At 43.9% G+C, this 23,272-nt stretch overlaps 1 pseudogene; it reads left to right on the top strand.

Annotated features, from left to right (window-relative positions):
* Positions 1–9,989: 9,989 nt before the first annotated feature.
* Positions 9,990–10,107, top strand: LOC146011789 (5S ribosomal RNA; annotated as a pseudogene).
* The last annotated feature ends 13,165 nt before the right edge of the window (positions 10,108–23,272 follow it).

The following is a 23,272-nucleotide window of genomic DNA, read 5'->3' as shown; positions in this document are numbered from 1 at the left end:
GTCCCGGGACACGGATCATAGCTCCGCCCCCGACACCCGTGAAGCCCCGCCCCGTGTTTTGATTGGCCCACATGCCAATCAAACAAACACAATGGATGACCATCGATATGTAAAAATATCGATGGTCATCCATAGCATAGTTTAGCACTATCGATGGCCAGTTGCAGAATTGCCATCGATGGCAACCATCGATGGTAATGGCAACGATGGCCATCCCTACCGGCTGCAGCCTGGGAACAAGAGGCAAATGCACGTGGGGGTGTGGCTGTGAGTCTAATGGGCTCTACCTGGCAAAGTGCTTAAGGGGCTCTACGTGACCCAATGTGTCAAAGAGGCTCTGTGTGGTGTAATGTAATAACGGACAATACTGTGTGGTGTAATGTGCATTGGTGCTATTATGTAGCCACGCCACTTTACCATGAAGCCATGCCCCTAAAGTTTTGGAACATGCTCCCTATTTTTAGTACGGAGTGTGGGGTCACTAATTCCCTTTCTGGCACAGGGCACCAAAATGTCTAGTTTGTTACGGTACGGTTATAATCTTCCATTCAATTCTATGTGTCTATTGCACATTTTGGGCGCTTGGAGTTTGTATTGGCATTTACAGAAGGTCACAGAGAGATGGCCGCCAATAGACGCTGCTGCATACGCATCTGTATCTACCTCTGAGTCAGGCTTAGGGCGAGATGTATTAATATACATCGCCCCCCTTCGCCATGCCTCCGCCGCGATGCCAGCGCATATGTACTAACATATGCGGCTGGCATCGCGGTGCGATGACGGAGGCCCCCGCGATACCTGTACTGTTGTCTGCGGAGGGGTCTCCGTCACCTACCAGCCGCCAGTTCTCCCCTGCAGCTGGGACAGCTCAGCGTGGCTGTCCCCAGCACCTCCCCCCCCCCCCCCCCCTGTGTTGCTAGGGGGAGGAAGGGCTTACCTTCCGGGGTCCAGGAGGACTTGTAAAAAGGTAAGCCCAAGGGAGGGGGGGGGGGGGGGTCGGCGAGGTGGCGGGGTTGCGGCGGAGGCAGCGAAAAGAAGCCCATAGGCTTCTATAGGGTGGCGATACCCTGCCCAGCGATATCGGTGCAGCCGGGTAATAGTACATAGGAAAATGACGTAAATCTGGGGTTTTACCACATTTTCCCCTTAGTACATCCCGCCACCCGTGTACAGTGCAGTTTCATTCCTTCAGCTGTTAGCTCACAATAAAATACGTCTCCTGGACAGTGAGGATCCTATGCATCAGAACCCACAGATACACAGATATCTAATTTACTAGGTAAACACCTATGACTAGAAATAATGCAACAATTGTTATAAGCAGAGATGCCCTAAACATAACACTAGAGGGCAGTATTGGAACAATAATAATACACTGAATTACTGTATTTTCAGATGGAGCAACGCTTCAATTTACTTGAAACACTTGTACATTTATTGTTTCTGAACCTTTATTAAATGCTTTTTAACAGGAGACCATCCAATCCTTCTCAACTCTGCTCTCTGAATGTGTGCTTTTTGTTCATACATGAAGATATTGCATTACTAGCGCTATAGCCAGGGCCAGAGCGCCCCAGGCGGGAGGGGTGCCCCGGCGCTGGGGGGGGGGGGGAGGGGGGGTGTTTTGCAGTGTCTCTGCCCGGCCGCCTGGAGGGTGCGCGCTGTCTCTGCCCGGCGGCCGGGGGGGTGCACGCTGTCTCTGCCGGCCGCCGGGGGGGGGGTTTGCGGTGTCTCTGCCCGGCAGCCGGGGGGATGCGCGGTGTGTCTGCTTGGCCGCGGGGGTGTGTGTGTGTGCGCGGTGTGTCTTCCCAGCCGCCAGGGGGAAGGGGGAGTGGGTGGATGGGTGCTATGATATGGCCGCTGTACTGCTAGGAGAGGGGGAAGTGTTTACTCACCGAACTCCTTCCTCCGGTTTTCCTGCTCCTCTGCTCCTGCGGTAGTAGAGCTTTCCAGCTCACTACCGCCCTCCAGTGGCTGGCGCCCTAGGCAAATGCCTAGACCTGCCTAGTGGTGGCGCCGGCCCTGGCTATAGCTAGATTGGAGGTGTGGGTGATGTTCTGCAATAGCCAGGTTCATAGCTACACCAGGGTTGCCTACCCTCCCGGAATGGCCAGGAGGGCCCCGAAAATCGGGTCCTCCTGGCCCCCCTCGAAAGGTGAGCAAACCTCCTGGTTTTTCAAGAGAGTAGGTAAAGGTCCATACACACTGGGTGATTTTGCCCAGCGTGAATGGACAGCGACGATGGGGAAGATTGCTGGGCTGAAAATCGCTTTTCATCCTTCTGAGCTATTTTCCTGGGGGTGGATGACTTTCCATAGCAAGATGCATGGAAAGCCGCCTACCCCATTGCTTATCTGCTGGTAACACCAGCAGATGAGCAGCAGCTGCCGGCATTGATGCATACACACTGGGCAGCTTTTGAGCTGAAAGCAACTCAAATGACAAAACTGAGCTGCTTTCAGCTCAATATCACCCAGTGTGTGTGGGCCTTTAGTTTGCTTTATTGCTGTAGCCAGGGCCGTTTCTAGAGGCGGACAAGCCGTGCAGCAGCCCGGGGTGCAGCACAGCTTGTCCGCCTCTGTTAAAAAGCCGGGGCGCCCAGCAGCTCCCCCCAACGCTGCCGCCTCCCTTCCTCCTCCTCTCTCCGTCCACCACAGGCAGTGTGCACAGCTGATTTCCCAGGGGAGGGGAGCGCATCGCGCATCTCTCCTTCCCCTCGCTCACTGTGTCACTGGGCTGTCAGCCAATCAGAGCTCGTGGGCCAGCAGTCAATCAGGAGCCAGCCCGCGAGGTATGAATGGCTGATGGCTCAGGTACACAGTGAAGGGGAAGGAAAGCAGCGCAATGCACTCCCTTCCCCAAGGAAGCAGCAGCAGAGGCGATGGCAGCGGGAGGAGACCCAGAGACAGTGAATTGTGCTGCTTATGGCACTTTGGGGGCATATGTGTGGCACTGTGGGACATATTTGGCACTGTGGGGGCATATTTGGCACTGTGGGGGTATATGTGTGGCACTGTAGGGGCATAGCTGTCACTCTGGGGGCATATATGTGTGGCACTGTGGGGGCATATATGTGTGGCACTTTGGGGGCATACATCTGTGGCACTGTGGGGGCATATGTATGGCACTGTGGGGAAATAGCTGTCACTGTGGGGGCATATATATGTGGCGCTGTGGGGGCATATCTGGCACTGTGGGGGGCATATATGTGTGGCACTGTGGGGGCATAACTGTCACTGTGGTGGCATATATGTGTGGCACTGTGGGGGCATATCTGGCACTGTGGGGGCATATTTGTAAATGGCATCAGTTGTGCGGCAGCGGCGCGTGGGGCATAAAGTGTAATGGCCATTACGGTGTGGGGAGTATTGTGTAATTGCCATCACAGTGTGGGGTGTAATAGGCATCACAGTGTGGGGTCTAATGGGCATCACTGTGTGCGACATAATGTGTAATTGTCATCACGGTGTGCGACATAATGTGTAATTGTCATCACTGTGTGTAGCATAATGTTTAATAGTCATCACAGTGTGCAGCGTAATGTGTAATTGTCATCACAGTGTACAGCGTAATGTGTAATTGGCATCACGGATAAACAGTGTATAATGATTTAAGTAGCCTGTCATTGTTTGGCCTTGATCTGTGAGGCATACTAAGTCACTGTGTGGCCTTCAGCCCGGCAACTTATGTGCGGGAGGACAATGACACTTCCTGCGGTAACCAATGTCTGGTCATGCAGGTTGCAAAAGTGTGATGTAAGGTAATGTTTTCCTGCTAGACCACACCCTTATAATAAGCCACACCCTTTTTAAAAATTAAGCCACGTCCCCCCTATTTTCAGCGCGCGCAATTTCTTTGATACCATGTAATGTATTTGGTGGGGGGGGGGGGGGTTTATTTCTTCGCCCATGGAGCTAAATTGTCTAGATACGGCCCTGGCTGTAGCCATATAAGGAGCAGGTGCAGTGAGTGGAGTCACTACATGTGTAGTAGCAGGCTACTGCGAAGTGGCCTTTCCTGTTGTGCAGGTGGCACATACTTCTTAATAAAATGCAACAGTTTTATATACTGTATAGTATTTATTTATTTAATTTATTTATTTACAGTTTCTTATATAGCGCAGCATTTTCCGTTGTGCTTTACAATTGTAGATAGTGATAAAACATACTGGGTAACAACAGACTTGGAGGTAAGAGGGCCCTGCTGCAAACTTACAATCTATAGGGATAGTAGGAGGGAACACAAGGACCGGCACTAGTAATAGCATAGCAGTCAGATGCGGATTAAGCCTTTGGGGGTACGGGTCACTTTGGACAGGGGGACCCCCTCCCACTAGTCATTACTTGCAACAAACTGCATGGGAGGATATTATACTGTCAAAACACAGAGTAAAGGCAGTATAAACTTGGTCAATGGGTAACTGCAGGGTGGGGGATATAGAGATATATATATAGAGATATATATATATATACACACCATATGAAATGCCTGTGTTTGTCCCTCTGTACATTACTCTGTAGGAGACTTCACAGGCTCAGCGCTGCCTCTGATTAAAAACCCTCCCATGATGAGGCCGTTGCTGCTGTCGCTGTCCTCCATGGGCCTGAGAAGCATGTGATGAGATCCATCAATCAGAGGTCAGCACAAGCTTCTCAGCCTCTGACCTCTTATGCAAAGTATCTTGGGTCAACTCCCAGTAATCCACTGCAGACTTGTGCAGTCAGTGTGCCTGATGTTCAGCACCATTAATCATTGTCACATTGGCAGATATATATACTTGCTGACTACAGGGGGCCCTAGATAGAGGGGGGCCCAGGGGTACTGACCCCCTGAGCACCCCCCTCCCCCTTAATCTGGCCCTGATAGTAGTCCCACCAAGTTGCCACCAAGGAGCATAGTAGTGCAAGTGAGGCAAAATTACATGTGTTTTCATATATACTGTAGCAGCATTTATCTTGCTAGCAGTTTGAAGGGGATGCGTTCAGTATCCCAGCAGAAGGGATGCCAGCAGTTACAATACCGATGCTGGCATTCTGACTGTCACCAAGGGACCAGTGCCGGATTGCTGAAATCATTTGTAAGTATGTGAGTAGCCGTAGCAATAGGCGGGATGGGGGGATGTCAGGGTTAGGCACTAGGTGGCTTTTAGGATTTGACTGTGGGGCGATGGATTAAGGTTAGGCAGCGGGGCACAGGGGTTTGGGATAGGCACTAGTGAAGAAGAGGGTTAATGTTAGATTACATAGGAAGAGGGTTAGGCTGTGAGGAGAGAAGGTTAGGATTTTTTGTTGTTGGGGGGAGGGTTAGCAGGCATAAGATTAAGTTTACTTTCCTGACCCCAGAGGGGATTTCCTACAATGGGATGCCAGCATCAATACACTGTCGGTCATTCGTATATATATATGCCTTTTCGACAGGTTTGGAACAACTGCACATTGCCAATGGTTTGAGCTTTAATTCTCTAAACTGCTGGTTAATGTGTGATCTGTTCCTAAATATAAATGTATTTGTATTTAAAACATGTATATTTATAAACTTATCTACCATTTGGAATATCTCCATATGTCTTTTAACCTCTCCTGCTTCCAGTGTTCACTTCTTTCCTTTGTAAACTCAATCTCATGTGATTTCCAGTAACATCAGTTTGCTGGTTATGCTGAAATACATTTCTGTACTTAGTAGCTGACATCTTCCTGGTCATCTTACAAATAATTGCTGCATTCATGGGCATAGCCAGAACTTTGTGGGCCCCAGAGCAGCATTTTGAAGGGGCCCCTATTCACATGCTTCTAGGTTAAACAGCTATTTGCAGCAGTAATTAATTTATGCTCCATAATAGTGCCCTATTTTAGTTAGTGAACCATAGTAGTGCTCTATTTCACATTATGGGTTTGCTTCAGACCTGATCGCATGTCCACAAATTAGCAGCAGCCAGTGTTCAGTGACAACCTGCTCTGTAAATTAATGTGATACTGTAACTGCCCGAATGGATGTGTATGGCTACAAATCTATTTACAAATGTGTGATTATGCCCAAAACCCATTTTAACAGGCAGGGCTGGATTAAAGGGGGGGGGGGGGGGGTCAGGGGGTTAGTATCTATCTACATATCTATCTACATATCTGCCCTGTGGCTGGCATGTATTTTTCTTTTTTTTTTTAGCTAAAGGTTGTGTGCATGGGAGTGGGGTAGTGCTGCAGCTTCACTTATCTGCCAATGTGACAATGATCAATGATGCTAAGTATTGGCAGCTGAGGCAAACTGAGTGCACAAGTGTGCAGTGCTTGGAGTTGAATAAGTCCCATGAGATTTTACACAAGTGGTCAGAGGCCGAGAAGCTTGTGCTGAGCTCTGATTGGTGGAGCTCATTGCATGCTTTTTTTGAAAAACAGCAGCAGCATCATCATGGGAGGGTTTTTAATCAGAGACAGTACTGAGCCTGTGATGTGTCCTATAGAGCAAGGTACAGAGGGACAAACTGACTTTTCATGTGGTATATATATATATATATATATATATATATATATATATATATATATATTTGTGTGTGTATATATAGATAGATAGATAGATATAGATATCTATATATAGATATCTATATCTATCTATATATAGATATATATGTCTATAGATATATATACAGTTGTGCTCATAAGTTTACATACCCTAGCAGAATTTGTGATTTTCTGGCCATTTGTCAGAGAATATGAATGATAACTCACAAACTGTTCTTTCACTCATAGTTAGTGGTTGGCTGAAGCCATTTATTGTCAAACAACTGTGTTTACTCTTTTTAAATCATAATGACAACAGAAACTACCCAAATGACCCTGATCAAAAGTTTACATACTGTACCCTGGAGATTTTGACCTGATAACATGCACACAAGTTGACACAAACCGGTTTAAATGGCTACTAAAGGTAACCATCCTCAAATGTGATCTGTTTGCTTGTAATCAGTGTGTGTGTGTGTAAAAGGTTAGTGAGTTGCATCTTTTATCCAGTGCTGCACTGACGTGTCTGGATTCTGAGTCATGGAGAAAGCAAAAGAATTGTCAAAAGATCTGCGGGAAAAGGTAATTGAACTGTATAAAACAGATATAACAAGATACCCTAGCAATTGAGAATGCCAATCAGCAGTGTTCAAACTCCAATTAAGAAGTGGAAAATGAGGGATTCTGTGGAAACCAAATCACGGTCAGGTTGACCAACAAAAATTTCAGCCACAACTGCCAGGAAAATAGTTCGAGATGCAAAGAAATATCCACAAATAACATTATTATCGGACTCCTTGGGTTTCCCTCCAGCAGATCACCTCCCCTTTCACTATATGTTATCGAGCCATGTAGACCTCGACCTCTAATATATTACTATTATTATCATATTCCACCGAGGATCCACCCTTATCTTTTCCTTCTCCCTCTCTTCCTTCCTCCATTTCCATCTTCTTCCTTTTCTACCTCTTGGTCTCTTCTTTTTTCCTTTTTATCTTATGCTCTTCTTACAGTTTTTTCACATTTCTTTATAAAATTGTTAAAATGGATCACGTTTTATATTTCACTGCAAATGACTCTTCCATGTTATGGAGCTATTTCTATTTTGTATCGTGATTTACCAATAAACAAATTTTGAAAAAAAAAAAAAAAATCCACAACTAACTGCAGCTGAAATACAGGACTCTCTGAAAAAAAAGGTGGTGTGTTGTTTCAAGAAGCACAATAAGGAGGCATTTGAATAAAAATGGGCAGCATGGTCAAGTCACCAGAAGAAAGCCATTACTACGCAAATGCCACAAAGCATCCCGCTTACAATACTCCAAACAGCACAGATACAAGCCTCAAAACTTCTGGAACAAGGCATTTGGAGTGATGAGACCAAAATTTAACTTTTTGGCCACAACCATAAACGTTACATTTGGAGAGGAGTCAACAAGGCCTATGATGAAAGGTACAGTACACCATTCCTACTGTGATACACGGAGGTGGATCGCTGATGTTTTGGGGATGTGTAAGCTACAAAGGCACTGGAAACTTGGTCAAAATTGATGGCCAGATGAAGGCAGCATGTTATCAGATCATACTGGAGGAAAATTTGTACTCATCAGCCTGGAAGCTGCACATGGGACATACTTGGACGTTCCAACATGACAATGACCCAAAACACAAGGCCAAGTCGACCTGTCATTGGCTCCAGCAGAATAAAGTGAAGGTTCTGGAGTGGCCATCTCAGTCTCCTGACCTCAATATCATTAAATCACTCAGGGGAGATCTCACATGTGCAGTTCATGCAAGAATTTACAGGAACTGGAGGCTTTTTGCCAAGAAGAATGGGCAGCTTTACCATCTGAGAAAATAAAGAGCCTCATCCACAACTACTACAAAGGACTTCAAGCTGTCATTGATGTTATAGGGGGAAATACACGATATTAAGAACTGGGGTATGTAAACTTTTGATCAGGGTCATTTGGGTAGTTTCTGTTGTCATTATGATTTAAAAAGAGTAAACACAGTTGTTTGACAATAAATGGCTTCAGCCAACCACTAACCATGAGTGAAAGAAAAGTTTGTGAGTTATCATTCATATTCTCTGACAAGTGACCAGAAAATCACAAATTCTGCCGGGGTATGTAAACTTATGAGCACAACTGTATGTGTGCTTCAGTGTCCTTTGAGAAAGCTACAGGCGAAACACGTGTGAGGATACGCCTCTGACACACCCCCAGCCTCCGTCTTCCACGCTGGTCACTACCTATCATCTGGAGCAGCGGCTCCCGTCATCTGGCGCCGGGTGCCGCGTCTCCAAAGCTAAGTACTGTCTCTCCCCTTACTCCCCTCGGGGAGATTGCTGCCTTAGCCTTCCCGCACCTCTTTACCCCTAGACGGCTAAGTAACACCTTGCACGCCACTGACGGCCCCCGCAAATCGGTGCCGTGAGCCGGGTGTTTATCGCTTTAACCAGCGTTTAAAGGCTACCAGCGGCTGCTTCTATTAATTAACCCTGTCCACCTCCGTCAGTAACTACAGGCAGCGGTAATTATTACGGCAGCACCTGATCGCAGCAGTTACCGTGTAAAGTGTACAGTAATTTAACTTTAGTTTTTGAACAAACGCATTAATGAAAATCTGTTAATATGACTCTCACAATTACTGTTATGTAATTCTGTGCGCATTACACCATTCGATTTTTTTGTATGAAACTTCGTGCACAATACCATCATATGATACTGTGTGTACAATACTGCTACATTACTCTATTTGGTGTACAATATTGCCACAATTGAAACCCACTCACAATATGCAAATAGTTGTGGGTACTGTCATCTTGACACTATAAATCTGGGACAATACAGCATTGTCTATTATGTTGTCAACTGTATATTAACAGAGACCATCACTGGGAACAGTAACAATTTCTGATCCTGACTGTATGCATATATGACTGTATTTGGCACTTAATATGTCTTTATAGCTCACAGACTGGGTAATCCAGCAATAAACTTCCTCAAGGTGACACAATAGCTCCTGTCAGAAATTACCACTCACTGACATTTATGGGGACTAAGATGCACCATTATTGAGGATACAAACCCTAAATTAACTTTGGATCAACCAATCACTGCTACTTTCGGTAAACCTCATTCAATTATCAGCAACAACATCACCAGCAACAACATCATTGGTTGTGCTGCCCCAATATATTTTTCTCTTCTCTTTCTGGGGTAGGATCAGCAATCCTTGACTCTCTCATTCACCATTGGACACCCAAGGTGGATGGTGGACAGCAGAGGTTAGGGACCGCATCATTGATACCAGCCCATCATTTTCGCTGATCTCTTCTCATTTCAGTGCTCTCTCATCAGTCGCGTCGTATCCATCCCCCCTGCAATGCAGGTGAGCACCAGGGTGGATTACTGACGGCGCTTCTGACAGCAGAAGCACCTTATTTCATTTGAGCCTCAAACGCTGGTATCCCCCTCGCATGCCAATGAATATTACTACCATACCACACTGGATCGCCTGAACCCATTCCGATTTCAGCAGCTAAGCAGTGATGGGCCCGGCTAGTACCTTTGGGAAGACTCTCTGGGAATACCGGGTGTTGTAATTAAGTTACAGGCAGGAGATCACCTTCTGGACACAGCTCAATCTTACTATATCTTCTACAGCTTCTGTATCTTTCACACTTTCAAATCTCCATTACTACCTCTTACTGTCAGGTAGTGACCTTCTATTATCACCTCCCACTCCCAGGTAGTGATCTTCCATTACTAGTGACGGAGACAGATTGATATATATCTCTTAAATCCATTGTCTTATTAGGTGTGTCAAGCATCCACAATTATATACCTGTACCCTGTATAATTTTTATATATTAATACTAATTGAACAAATTCTGTTTAACCACAGGGACTTTTGATACAGGTATATGTGTATTTTCATCTTAACATTGCACCCACTTTGCTAATTATATCAAGGACCCTCTCTCTTCTTTGACAGGTTATTTACCTTATATTATACCTTGTGATATTTCCACATACAATTTATTGAATACATATTGTCTTGTTTAGTGCATTGTTTGCACCTGATATAAATATCACCCTTTTTTTTTAATTATTCCTTAACCCCTTCCCGACATTTGACGTACATTTACGTCATGGTCGGGAAGCACTTCCCGACACATGGCGTAAATGTACGTCATGGATTTAAACTGTCACCGCGTCTATAGACGCGGTGACAGTTTCAACATGTCTGCTGTCCCTGACAGCAGACATGTCCGTGCATGCCCCGGGGGGGCTGCGATGCCGCCCCCCCGTCGGCGATCGCTGTGATTGGCTGTTCAGTGTGAACAGCCATTCACAGCGTTTTCCTGTGTCACCGGCGAATAACGTTCGCCGGTGACACGGGATCAGAGGTGATTGGTGCTGTAAAGTACAGCACCAATCACCGCGGGGTGTAAGGGTGACACTGGTGTCACCCCACCTCACCCCGCCCGCCCCCAAAGGCCGTGATTGGTCCGTCGGACCGACGGACCAATCACAGCCAAGGAGGGAGATTTAAACTAACGGTGACTGCACTGCAGACGCCATTCCGGTCTGGAAAGCGTGCAGTGCGGTCACCGTACCCCCCTGCCGCCATACTGACCAGAAATACTTGCTGCAATACTTACCTGATCGCTGCTGATTACTTCCTGGATCCTGTGCAATAATTGTGCCATACTGTGATATTGTGCTGCTGCACTGTATTAGGTATTAGCTAGATAGATAGAGAGATAGATAGAGATAGATAGAGAGATAGATAGAGAGAGATAGAGAGAGATAGAGAGAGAGAGATAGAGAGAGATAGAGAGAGATAGAGAGAGATAGAGAGAGAGATAGTGTCAGAGAGTGCTATATTTTGTGCTGCTGCAGTGTGATATAGTTATAGATAGAGAGAGAGAGAGAGATAGAGAGAGAGGCCTACTGACAGAGTGCTATATTTTGTGCTGCTGCAGTGTGATAGTTATAGAGAGATAGAGAGAGATAGAGAGAGAGAGATAGAGAGAGATAGAGAGAGATAGTGACAGATTGTGCTATATATTTTTTATATAACTGACTGCTGCCCCCTCCTTTTGTGCTGATCAGTATAAATTAACTGATCAGTAACTTTTTGGGGGCGCAGGTTTTTTTTTATATATAGATATACCTGTGAGTGCTGCTGCTGCAGTGTCATAGAGTGTTAGATAGTGTTAGATAGTGAGAGATAGAGAGATAGAGAGAGATAGTGATAGAGAGTGCTAAATTTTGTGTCTGCTGTCCCCGCCTTTTGTGCTGATCACTATATCTGAGGTGATCAGCAACTTTTTTGGGGGTACAGAGGTTTTTTTTTTTTTATATATACCTGTCAGTTGCACCAAAGGTTGTGCACCTGCTGCACCTCACTGGTAATCAGTGTCGCATCACTGATCACCTTTTTTTTTTGTGTGTGTGCTGTGGGGTATTTTTTTAATTTTTTTTTTTACACACACTGTGATTTTGTGGGTGTCCTGTGGCCGCTGTGCGCTGATCAGTGACGTACATCACTGATCATCTTTTTCGGCATAGGGTTGATCTATTTTTTTTTTTTTTTTGATCAAATTCCTGTTGCCTTTGAGCGCTGTTCAGTGACAGACGTTACTGACCAACATCTGTGCTCAATTTTTGGCGCAGGACCTTTTTTTTTTTTAACCCCTTCCTTTTTTTTTTTTTTAACCCCTTCATTTTTTTTTTTTTTTTAACCCCTTCATTTTTTTTTTTTTATTGGTATAAAGCATTTTTTTTTTTTTCTGCACCACATACACACTACACAATACATACCACCCGGATTGAAATAAAGTTTGTGCCCCCCCCCACACTATACACGTGTTGAAACATTTCACTACCGGTAACACAAAAATAAAAATGGCATCCCAAATGTCCTCCCAAATGTCCTCCCAAATGTCCTCCCAATCATCCAGGAGAATGTATTCAGTGGAGGAGGCATATGCCATGCTTGCTTCTGACTCTGACACAGGCAGTGATGCAAGCGGGGAATTTGAAGGATTTGCCTTAAGCTCCTCTTCCTCCTCTGCTGATGAGGGACCCCCTCAAAGACGCCCCCGTAGATCAGCTGAGATTCCCCCCCCAATAATTGATCTAGTATGGACCCCACCACCAGACAATTTTGAGCCCCAGGTTCCTGAGTTTTTGGGCATGCCAGGAATCCAATTTGATTCCACAGGTCTCAGAGAAATTGACTTTTTCAAATTATTTTTCTCTGATGATTTTATAAATTTAATGGTGGACCAAACTAATTTATATGCCCAGCAGTTTATTGCTCAAAACCCCACGTCATCATTTGCTAGGTGGACCCCTGTAGATGCAGTAGAGATGATGACGTTTTGGGGTCTGGTGTTTCATATGGGCATAGTAAAAAAGCCCGAAATTAGGCAATATTGGAGTACAGATGTTCTGTACAGTACTCCATTTTACCGTATGGCCATGCCCCGGACTCGATTTGAGACAATTCTTAAATTCATACATTACACCGATAATGCACAGTGCCCACCCAGAGATGATCCCACCTTTGACCGGCTATTCAAAGTCAGGCCGGTCATTGATCATTTCAGTGCCAAATTTGAAGAGGTGTACATCCCTGAAAAATTTATTTGTATCGACGAGTCCCTTATACATTTTAAAGGAAGGGTTAAATTCCGCCAGTACCTTCCCAGTAAGAGGGCAAGGTATGGCATAAAAATGTATAAGCTGTGTGAAAGCACCTCAGGGTACACCCACAGGTTTAGGGTTTATGAAGGGAAGGATTCAAGAATTCAACCGCCAGAATGCCCCCCCTCCCTCGTAGGTGTTAGTGGGAAAATTGTCTGGGATTTAGTGCACCCCTTCCTGGATAAAGGTTATCACCTCTATGTGGATAACTTTTACACTAGCATCCCCCTGTTTAAGGCCCTTGGTTCAAGAGGTACAGCAGCTTGCGGTACTGTGCGCAAGAACCAAAGAGGCCTCCCAAAAACGCACATTGCCCAAGTAATGAGAAGGGGTGAAAGCAGGGGAATATGCACCGAAAATATGTTGTTGGTCAAATATAAGGACAAGAGGGATGTCCTTATACTGACAACAATTCACGGAGACAGTACCACCTCCGTCCCTGTACGAGGTACCAGTACCCACACCTCAAAACCTAATTGTATCCTGGATTACAATAGGTACATGGGCGGAGTGGATCTTTCAGATCAGGTACTGAAGCCGTACAGTGCCCTGCGGAAAACAAAAATCTGGTACAAGAAGGTGGCCGTGTATATCATCCAGATGGCACTGTATAACGCTTACGTGCTATTCCGTTCTACCGGCCAGAGGGGGACATTTATGCACTTTCAAGAGGAAGTCATAAAGGGCCTAATATTTGGGAACCAGCAGGCAGAGGGCCCCAGTACTTCTAGTACTGGCCCCCGTATTGTACCAGGGCAGCATTTTCCTGATGAAATCCCCTCCACTGGAAAAAAGGGCAGGACACAAAAAAGGTGCAAAGTTTGCTATAAAAAGGGAATAAGAAAGCAAACTATTTTCCAGTGTGACACTTGCCCCGACAAACCCGGCCTATGTATAAAGGAGTGTTTTAAATTATACCACACATCTATGGAATATTAGGTTCATAATTTCACCGTGCTTCGGGGGTCTTGCTAATGCCACATAGCACCCACCATTCATTCCACCAGAATCTGAGCTGCAAAATCCAAAAATCACTCCTTCCCTTCTGAGTCCTGCCATGCACCCAACTGGTATTTTTTGGTCACATGTGAGGCATTGCCGTACTCGGGAGATATTGGGGCACAGATTTTGGGGTGCTTTTTCTCCTTCATACCTTCTGAAAATGAAAAATTTTGAGCCAGAACTGCATTTTTGTGTAAAAAATGTAATTTTTCTTTTTCACTGCCCACTTGTATCAAAATTGGTGAAACCCCTGGGGGTTTTAAATGTACACTATACCCCTAGATGAATTCCCTGAGGGGTGTAGTTTTCAAAATGGGGTGACTTGTGGGGGGGTTCCACTGTATTGGTGCTTGGGGGGTCTTGCTAATGCGACATAGCACCCACCAAAATTCCACCAGAATTTGTGCTGCAAACTCCAAATATCACTCCTTCCCTTCTGAGTCCTGCCACTTTTTGGTCACACATGAGGCATTGCCGTACTCGGGAGAAATTGGGGCACAGATTTTGGGGTGCTTTGTCTCCTTCATTCCTTGTGAAAATGAAATATTTTGAGCCAGAACTGCATTTTTGTGTAAAAAAATGTAATTTTTCATTTTCACTGCCCACTTGTATCAAAATTGGTGAAACCCCTGGGGGTTTGAAATGTACACTATACCCCTAGATGAATTCCCTGAGGGGTGTAGTTTGCAAAATGGGGTGACTTGTGGGGGGGTTCCACTGTATTGGTGCAACATAGCACCCACCATTCATTCCACCAGAATCTGTGCTGCAAAATCCAAAAATCACTCCTTCCCTTCTGAGTCCTGCCATGCACCCAACTGGTATTTTTTGGTCACATGTGAGGCATTGCCGTACTCGGGAGAACTTGGGGCACAGATTTTGGGGTGCTTTTTCTCCTTCATACCTTCTGAAAATGAAAAATTTTGAGCCAGAACTGCATTTTTGTGTAAAAAATGTAATTTTTCTTTTTCACTGCCCACTTGTATCAAAATTGGTGAAACCCCTGGGGGTTTGAAATGTACACTATACCCCTAGATGAATTCCCTGAGGGGTGTAGTTTGCAAAATGGGGTCACTTGTGGGGGGGTTCTACTGTATTGGTGCTTGGGGGGTCTTGCTAATGCGACATAGCACCCACCAAAATTCCACCAGAATCTGAGCTGCAAAATCCAAAAATCACTCCTTCCCTTTTGAGTCCTGCCATGCACCCAACTGGTATTTTTTGGTCACATGTGAGGCATTGCCGTACTCGGGAGAAATTGGGGCACAGATTTTGGGGTGCTTTTTCTCCTTCATATCTTCTGAAAATGAAAAATTTTGAGCCAGAACTGCATTTTTGTGTAAAAAATGTAATTTTTCATGTTCACTGCCCACTTGTATCAAAATTGGTGAAACCCCTGGGGGTTTGAAATGTACACTATACCCCTAGATGAATTCCCTGAGGGGTGTAGTTTGCAAAATGGGGTGACTTGTGGGGGGGTTCCACTGTATTGGTGCTTGGGGGGTCTTGCTAATGCGACATAGCACCCACCAAAATTCCACCAGAATCTGAGCTGCAAAATCCAAAAATCACTCCTTCCCTTTTGAGTCCTGCCATGCACCCAACTGGTATTTTTTGGTCACATGTGAGGCATTGCCGTACTCGGGAGAAATTGGGGCACAGATTTTGGGGTGCTTTTTCTCCTTCATTCCTTGTGAAAATGAAAAATTTTGAGCCAGAACTGCATTTTTGTGTAAAAAAATGTAATTTTTCATTTTCACTGCCCACTTGTATCAAAATTGGTGAAACCCCTGGGGGTTTGAAATGTACACTATACCCCTAGATGAATTCCCTGAGGGGTGTAGTTTGCAAAATGGGGTGACTTGTGGGGGGGTTCCACTGTATTGGTGCAACATAGCACCCACCATTCATTCCACCAGAATGTGTGCTGCAAAATCCAAAAATCACTCCTTCCGTTCTGAGTCCTGCCATGCACCCAACTGGTATTTTTTGGTCACATGTGAGGCATTGCCGTACTCGGGAGATATTGGGGCACAGATTTTGGGGTGCTTTTTCTCCTTCATACCTTCTGAAAATGAAAAATTTTGAGCCAGAACTGCATTTTTGTGTAAAAAAATGTAATTTTTCATTTTCACTGCCCACTTGTATCAAAATTGGTGAAACCCCTGGGGGTTTGAAATGTACACTATACCCCTAGATGAATTCCCTGAGGGGTGTAGTTTTCAAAATGGGGTGACTTGTGGGGGGGTTCCACTGTATTGGTGCTTGGGGGGTCTTGCTAATGCGACATAGCACCCACCAAAATTCCACCAGAATCTGAGCTGCAAAATCCAAAAATCACTCCTTCCCTTCTGAGTCCTGCCATGCACCCAACTGGTATTTTTTGGTCACATGTGAGGCATTGCCGTACTCGGGAGAAATTGGGGCACAGATTTTGGGGTGCTTTTTCTCCTTCATACCTTCTGAAAATGAAAAATTTTGAGCCAGAACTGCATTTTTGTGTAAAAAATGTAATTTTTCTTTTTCACTGCCCACTTGTATCAAAATTGGTGAAACCCCTGGGGGTTTTAAATGTACACTATACCCCTAGATGAATTCCCTGAGGGGTGTAGTTTTCAAAATGGGGTGACTTGTGGGGGGGTTCCACTGTATTGGTGCTTGGGGGGTCTTGCTAATGCGACATAGCACCCACCAAAATTCCACCAGAATCTGAGCCGCAAAATCCAAAAATCACTCCTTCCGTTCTGAGTCCTGCCATGCACCCAACTGGTATTTTTTGGTCACATGTGAGGCATTGCCGTACTCGGAAGAAATTGGGGCACATATTTTGGGGTGCTTTTTCTCCTTCATACCTTCTGAAAATGAAAAATTGTGAGCCAGAACTGCATTTTTGTGTAAAAAAATGTAATTTTTCATTTTCACTGCCCACTTGTATCAAAATTGGTGAAACCCCTGGGGGTTTGAAATGTACACTATACCCCTAGATGAATTCCCTGAGGGGTGTACTTTGCAAAATGGGGTGACTTGTGGGGGGGTTCCACTGTATTGGTGCAACATAGCACCCACCATTCATTCCACCAGAATCTGTGCTGCAAAATCCAAAAATCACTCCTTCCCTTCTGAGTCCTGCCATGCACCCAACTGGTATTTTTTGGTCACATGTGAGGCATTGCCGTACTCGGGAGAAATTGGGGCACAGATTTTGGGGTGCTTTTTCTCCTTCATACCTTCTGAAAATGAAAAATTTTGAGCCAGAACTGCATTTTTGTGTAAAAAAATGTAATTTTTCATTTTCACTGCCCACTTGTATCAAAATTGGTGAAACCCCTGGGGGTTTGAAATGTACACTATACCCCTAGATGAATTCCCTGAGGGGTGTAGTTTGCAAAATGGGGTGACTTGTGGGGGGGTTCCACTGTATTGGTGCTTGGGGGGTCTTGCTAATGCGACATAGCACCCACCAAAATTCCACCAGAATCTGAGCTGCAAAATCCAAAAATCACTCCTTCCCTTTTGAGTCCTGCCATGCACCCAACTGGTATTTTTTGGTCACATGTGAGGCATTGCCGTACTCGGGAGAAATTGGGGCACAGATTTTGGGGTGCTTTTTCTCCTTCATACCTTCTGAAAATGACAAATTTGGAGCCAGAACTGCATTTTTGTGTAAAAAAAATAATTTTTCATTTTCACTGCCCAGTTGTACCACAATTGGTGAAACTTCTGGGGGTTTGAAATGTACACTATACCCCTAGCTGAATTCCCTGAGGGGTGTAGTTTGCAAAATGGGGTCACTTGTGGGGGGGTTCCTAACTTTTAGCATGTTATGGTGCCTAGAAACCTACATGGTGCCTAAAAAATAATCTCATAAAAAGGAGGCTCCAAAATCAAGTAGGTGCTCCTTCTATTATGAAGCCTGTGGTTTGGTCACCGTGCACACTAGGGCCACATATAGGATATTTATGAAAACAAAAGAATTGGGGGAATCAATTTTTAGTCACATTTCTCTAGTAAAATGTACTGTGTTCCTTAGAAAAATGTATTAAAATTGCAAATCTGCAAAAAAAAAGAAATTTTGAAATTTCACCTACACTTTGTTTTAATTCCTGTGAAACACCTAAAGGGTTAACAAACTTCCAAAATGCTGTTTTGAATACTGTGAGGGGTGCAGTTTTTGAAATGGCATCATTTATGGGGGTGTCTCACATACAAGTCCCTCAAAGTCACATCAGAACTGAACTGGTCCCTAAAAAAATCAGTGTTTGAAATTTTCTTGAAAATTTGAGAATTTGCTATTCATATTGTAAGCCTCCTAGTGTCCCAAAAAATTAAAAGGAAGTTGAAATAATGATGTCAACATAAAGTAGACATATGGTCTATGTTAGTTATTCACTATTTTGAGTGGTAAGATTATTTGTCTCACAAGCAGAAAATTTAACATTTTGCAAATCGCTAAATTTTCCATTTTTTCACGATATTTTGGTATTTTTCACAAAAAAACACAGACTGTATCGACGAAAATTTACCACTAACTTGAAGTACAATGTGTCACGAAAAAACAATCTCAAAATCACTGGGATAAGTAAAAGCAAAAAAAAGTTATCCCCACTTAAGTGAGACATGTCAGAATTGAAAAAAAGGGCTCTGTCAGGAAGGCAAAAACAGGCTCTGTCAGGAAGGGGTTAATAAAAGTTAAGTCTTATTTCACCCATGTATCATCTCTTCACATAAACTATACCATCTTTATCATCAAGTGTGCCCCCAAAACCCGTTTTCATGTTCCCTTTTTGGTCACTCTAGTGACCACCCCCCTTTGTTGCCTTACAGTTTAAATACTGAACATTCCTTTGGGAGCACCACCAGCCAAACACTGCTATTATATACCCTACTAATAAAAAGCAGTAACCATGCTGGTTATTTCTATCTAATACCATTGTACAATTTGTTAATTAATGTAAATTTCAAACCAGTGCCAATCCCTCTCTCTAAATCCACTTTGCTTCACATACACAACAGTTTCCACTAGGAAACCAGGAATTTGGGTAGGCTATTCCTTTGTAGCAGCAGGCATTCAAACCACACAACTATCCCTGACAAGGTTTAAACTTGTTGGCGAGCGACGAAGTTAGGACACCCTGGAAATTCACACAGTTATACGTACTTGTGCATGTTCCTGGCATAGAGACAAAGTAAGTATGGCATTGTAAGGTCAAAAGCATTCAAGCAGTGATACCTGATTGGCTTTAGCATGGACATGAACATACTTGACTATTATGGATTATTCTAGGGTTTTCTGAAACTGTCCCTATATAATCTAAAACTGTCTTTTGTATTGTTTTTCTTGGAAGGCCCATCTCAGCTCCTCGTAACTCTCTGGGTGAGACAGTGTTGAAAAAAAACATCACAACACTTTCTCTTTCTTTACACTGTCTAGCCAGTTGGCCTGTTTTCTGCACACAAATCTGTTTCTACAAACCCAACCCTGTTCTTCATCTCACTCTAGCCTGTGGTTTCTATGTCTGGTTTATTTACTGAAAGGACAATAATTTAGATATTTTTCCTTCTTTATTATCTTAGTAGCACTTATTGAGTCATGGACTGGATTTTGAGATCAACCTTTGCTTGACTTATCACTTTATCCATGTCTTCTTTCAGAAACTCCTCTGCTCAGATCTCCTGTTTCAGTTGTGTAAATGAAAGTGATGGTGTTTCAATAGTTGAACATTTTATCTAATGGGCAATAGTGTCAAGTGTCAGAGCCCCACTTAATAGTTGATGTAGTCATCAGTGCTGATAAATTGACCTCTCTCTACAACTCTGTGAAACAGCTTACAGTACCGAGTGTGCATTCATTTATTTAGTACTGTATATAATATGCATACTCCTGTTCCCCAAAGTACCTTCTATTGTAGCCCACAAAATATCCATCATCTGCCCTCTCGTCAGTCTACTGTTTTTTGTCTTTTCAAATACTCTGGCTTCTGCTTTAACATAATATCTAAAACACCTTATAACGACCTTCTCCGGTTTGTGTAGGTTTGATCCAAGAAAAAAGCTTTAATCTCTTATATCCAATTATGTCAAGTCTTCTCTAGAGCTCTGAGAAAATTAGTTCATGGGTGCTAGGAAAACCTCCCTTTGTTCTCTCTGAGCTGTTGGTTGTCCCTTACCCAATCTCATCATTTGGCCTATGGTCCAGCAATTATATCAAGATTCCTATTTTAATTTAGGTCAGGGTAGAGCCTTTCACTACTTTTCAGCAACAGCGGACACAAAAGTGCTCCCATATGTTTTTGAGGTCCTGAAATTGATCGCCCTCTCATTTTCCCGCATATGATAAGCTGCAAGCAGCTTATCACATACGAATAAAGCTGAATCTGGCCCATTGTCTGCTATAAATCAGACCCCTTTCACATTTAGTTTCACAATTTCACAAATTTTACAAGTGGAATTTAGTCTTGTGTTCCTAGTCCTTCAGAACACAATTATACAACTATAAAAGGTGGGGAATGGAACACTGCAAAATGAGAACGTAAAACCAGAACTCAGACGTATTGCAGGCGCGTTAGTTGAAGGGCTGTTCAGCTGTGTCTAATTTGATTCCCTGGAAAATTCACCATTTATTCCTACTCTTCCCACCAGCTTCAATATACAATATATTGTTGCCAATGCCCAATGACATTTGTGGGGTATGCATGTTTTATTTTGTGTGCTCGTTATGTCTTTGTCTCCAACATATACTGCACATTGGAACGTCTTAATATTTCTTATGGTGTGTACACACTTGTACTATGTGCATGAGATTTTGACTATATAGTCAAAATCTCATCTGGATAGCATGCAGATTGCACAGGTGTTAACCCTTCAGATCCCGATGTGATCCCGATGCGCACTCCCGTATCTCAGCCAGAAAGTCTTGGCTGCATATACTATATAGTGCAGATCTGCACTATATAGTCTAAATTGTATTTAGATAGTCTGAATTGTATGCAGATAGTCTAAATTTTATTAATTGTACAAGTGTGTACACACCATTAGAAATTGCTTAACCCTTTCAGGTCCAACATCTAGTGAGGCCTTAGCACTAGTAGCAGATCCAATGGTGAGCCACTTTAAAATAAGAACGTTAATATCATTCAACATTCAGTGTAGACCATTTTTTAATTAAAAAAATAAAATAAATTAAACCAGATTGTTTGAATGGCAAAAAAACTATTTGGACTGCAAAGGGTTAAATTTACTTAAATCTTCAGCTGTCACTTTTTCCTCAGATGTTCAAAGCTTACTATTTGTGTTTTCATGTTGCTCAGGGAGCCAGGGGGAAATTTAATAGTGGTCGATTTTTTTTTTTGCGATTTTTTTCACAAAAACGGCCGTTTTCGGACATTTTCCGAAAATCGCATATTTTATAGGGTGCGATTTTCGGAAAAAATCGAATTTTTTTCCACTGTTTCGCACATTATAAAGGTGCGATTTTTAGGTAAACTAAATATTGCATCCAGATGTTTTCCCATTAAAAAGTATATAAATCGTCTATTTAATGGGATGCGAGTTTTAGTAAAGGTTACTAAAACTCGCAAAATAAATAGACCAGGTTCTGACTGGCAAATTTGTCAGAAACATGCACAGATCTCAATGATAATAAATCATGAGATAAAACCAAAAAGTGAAAAAAAACAAAACAGCGTGGGGTCCCCCCTCCAGAGCATAACCAGCCCCGGGCTCAAAGAGCCCCCCCGCATGCTGGGACTTGGAGAACCACAAGTCTCAGCATGCGGGGCATTAAAGGGCCCGCTGGCACTTGTAGTTCCACAGTAAAATAAATAGTTAAATAAACACACTGACACCCAGTAGAAGGAGAAGATGTCGGGATGTTCTCCAGAGGAACTGGGTGAGTAGGATTTCCCTCCACAGGTCCCCCATGGATTTCTTCGGATCCAGGACCCCAGACTCTTCAGCCCTGGAGCCCCGGACCAACACCGAAACCAAGCCCCCAGACCAGACCCAGGGACCTACCGACGGGCTCAAGATAGGTAAGTATCAGTATGTGTGAACTTTGTATATATTAAAGTTTTATTTCTCATGGGCAGGTAAGTTCTGGAGGGGAGGGACCCCTTCTTTGGGGGGGTCCCCACTTCCCCAGGACCCCTGCCCATGCTGACTGGTCAGGGGGATGAATGCTTTGGCCGGGGGGACTTGTATAAAAAGTCTCCCCCCGGCTGTGGCATTACCCTGCTGGCTGGTTGGGCCCGGTGCTGGTTCTTGAAATACGGGGGACCCCTACTCATTTTGTCCCAAGTATTTTGGGAACCAGGACCGGCCCTTGAGCCTGGTGCTGGTTTTGTAAAATCCAGGGGAATTCTATTTGTTCTGCCCCGTGATTTTATGAAACCAGGACCGGCTCTTTGAGCCCGGGGCTGGTTATGATCAGGAGGGGGACCCCACACAGTTTTTGTTTTTTTCACTTTTTTTTACACCAAAATCACACATTTCAGAAAATGTGCCGATTTTCATGACTGAAAATCGCACATTTTAATGACTAAAAATCGCACTATATCGCACTTTATCGCGCTATTTTGCTGCAAATTCGCATCTCATTAAATATGCGAAAATTGGCCCAATAATGGGATTTTAAAAAGTGCGATTTTGTGCGATTTTAAAACATGCCTAAAAATCGGCCCCTATTAAATTTTGCCCCAAGTGTCAGAGTTTTCTTAGCCTTGCACATCTTATTCCCATACCGCCCACTTCACTCAGGAAGTTGGATATATGCAGTAGGATGGCCCACTCTCTCTGGAGTCTGGGGGAACACCCAAAAGTTTGAGACTCTGTGGGACATTCTGTTGGGAATGTTTTGGTATTTATTAAACAAAAAAGCAGTGTGTAACAGTGTATACAGACCTTGTGTTGCTCCGTTTTATCATTACTAAATGGCCAACCACGAAGCACGTGCAGACACTTGTCTTAGTGCCCAATGTGTGAACATATTTGTGTTGTATTGTGTGTTTCTTTTTAGATTAAATGAACAATTTCACAGTCATAAATCAATTTCAC

The sequence above is a fragment of the Crinia signifera genome, chromosome 6 (genome assembly GCF_055691185.1).
Source record: "Crinia signifera chromosome 6, ASM5569118v1, whole genome shotgun sequence".
NCBI classification, from domain to species: domain Eukaryota; kingdom Metazoa; phylum Chordata; class Amphibia; order Anura; family Myobatrachidae; genus Crinia; species Crinia signifera.
Note: the sequence above shows the minus strand (reverse complement) of the source record. Positions and strands in the feature narration are given on the sequence as shown.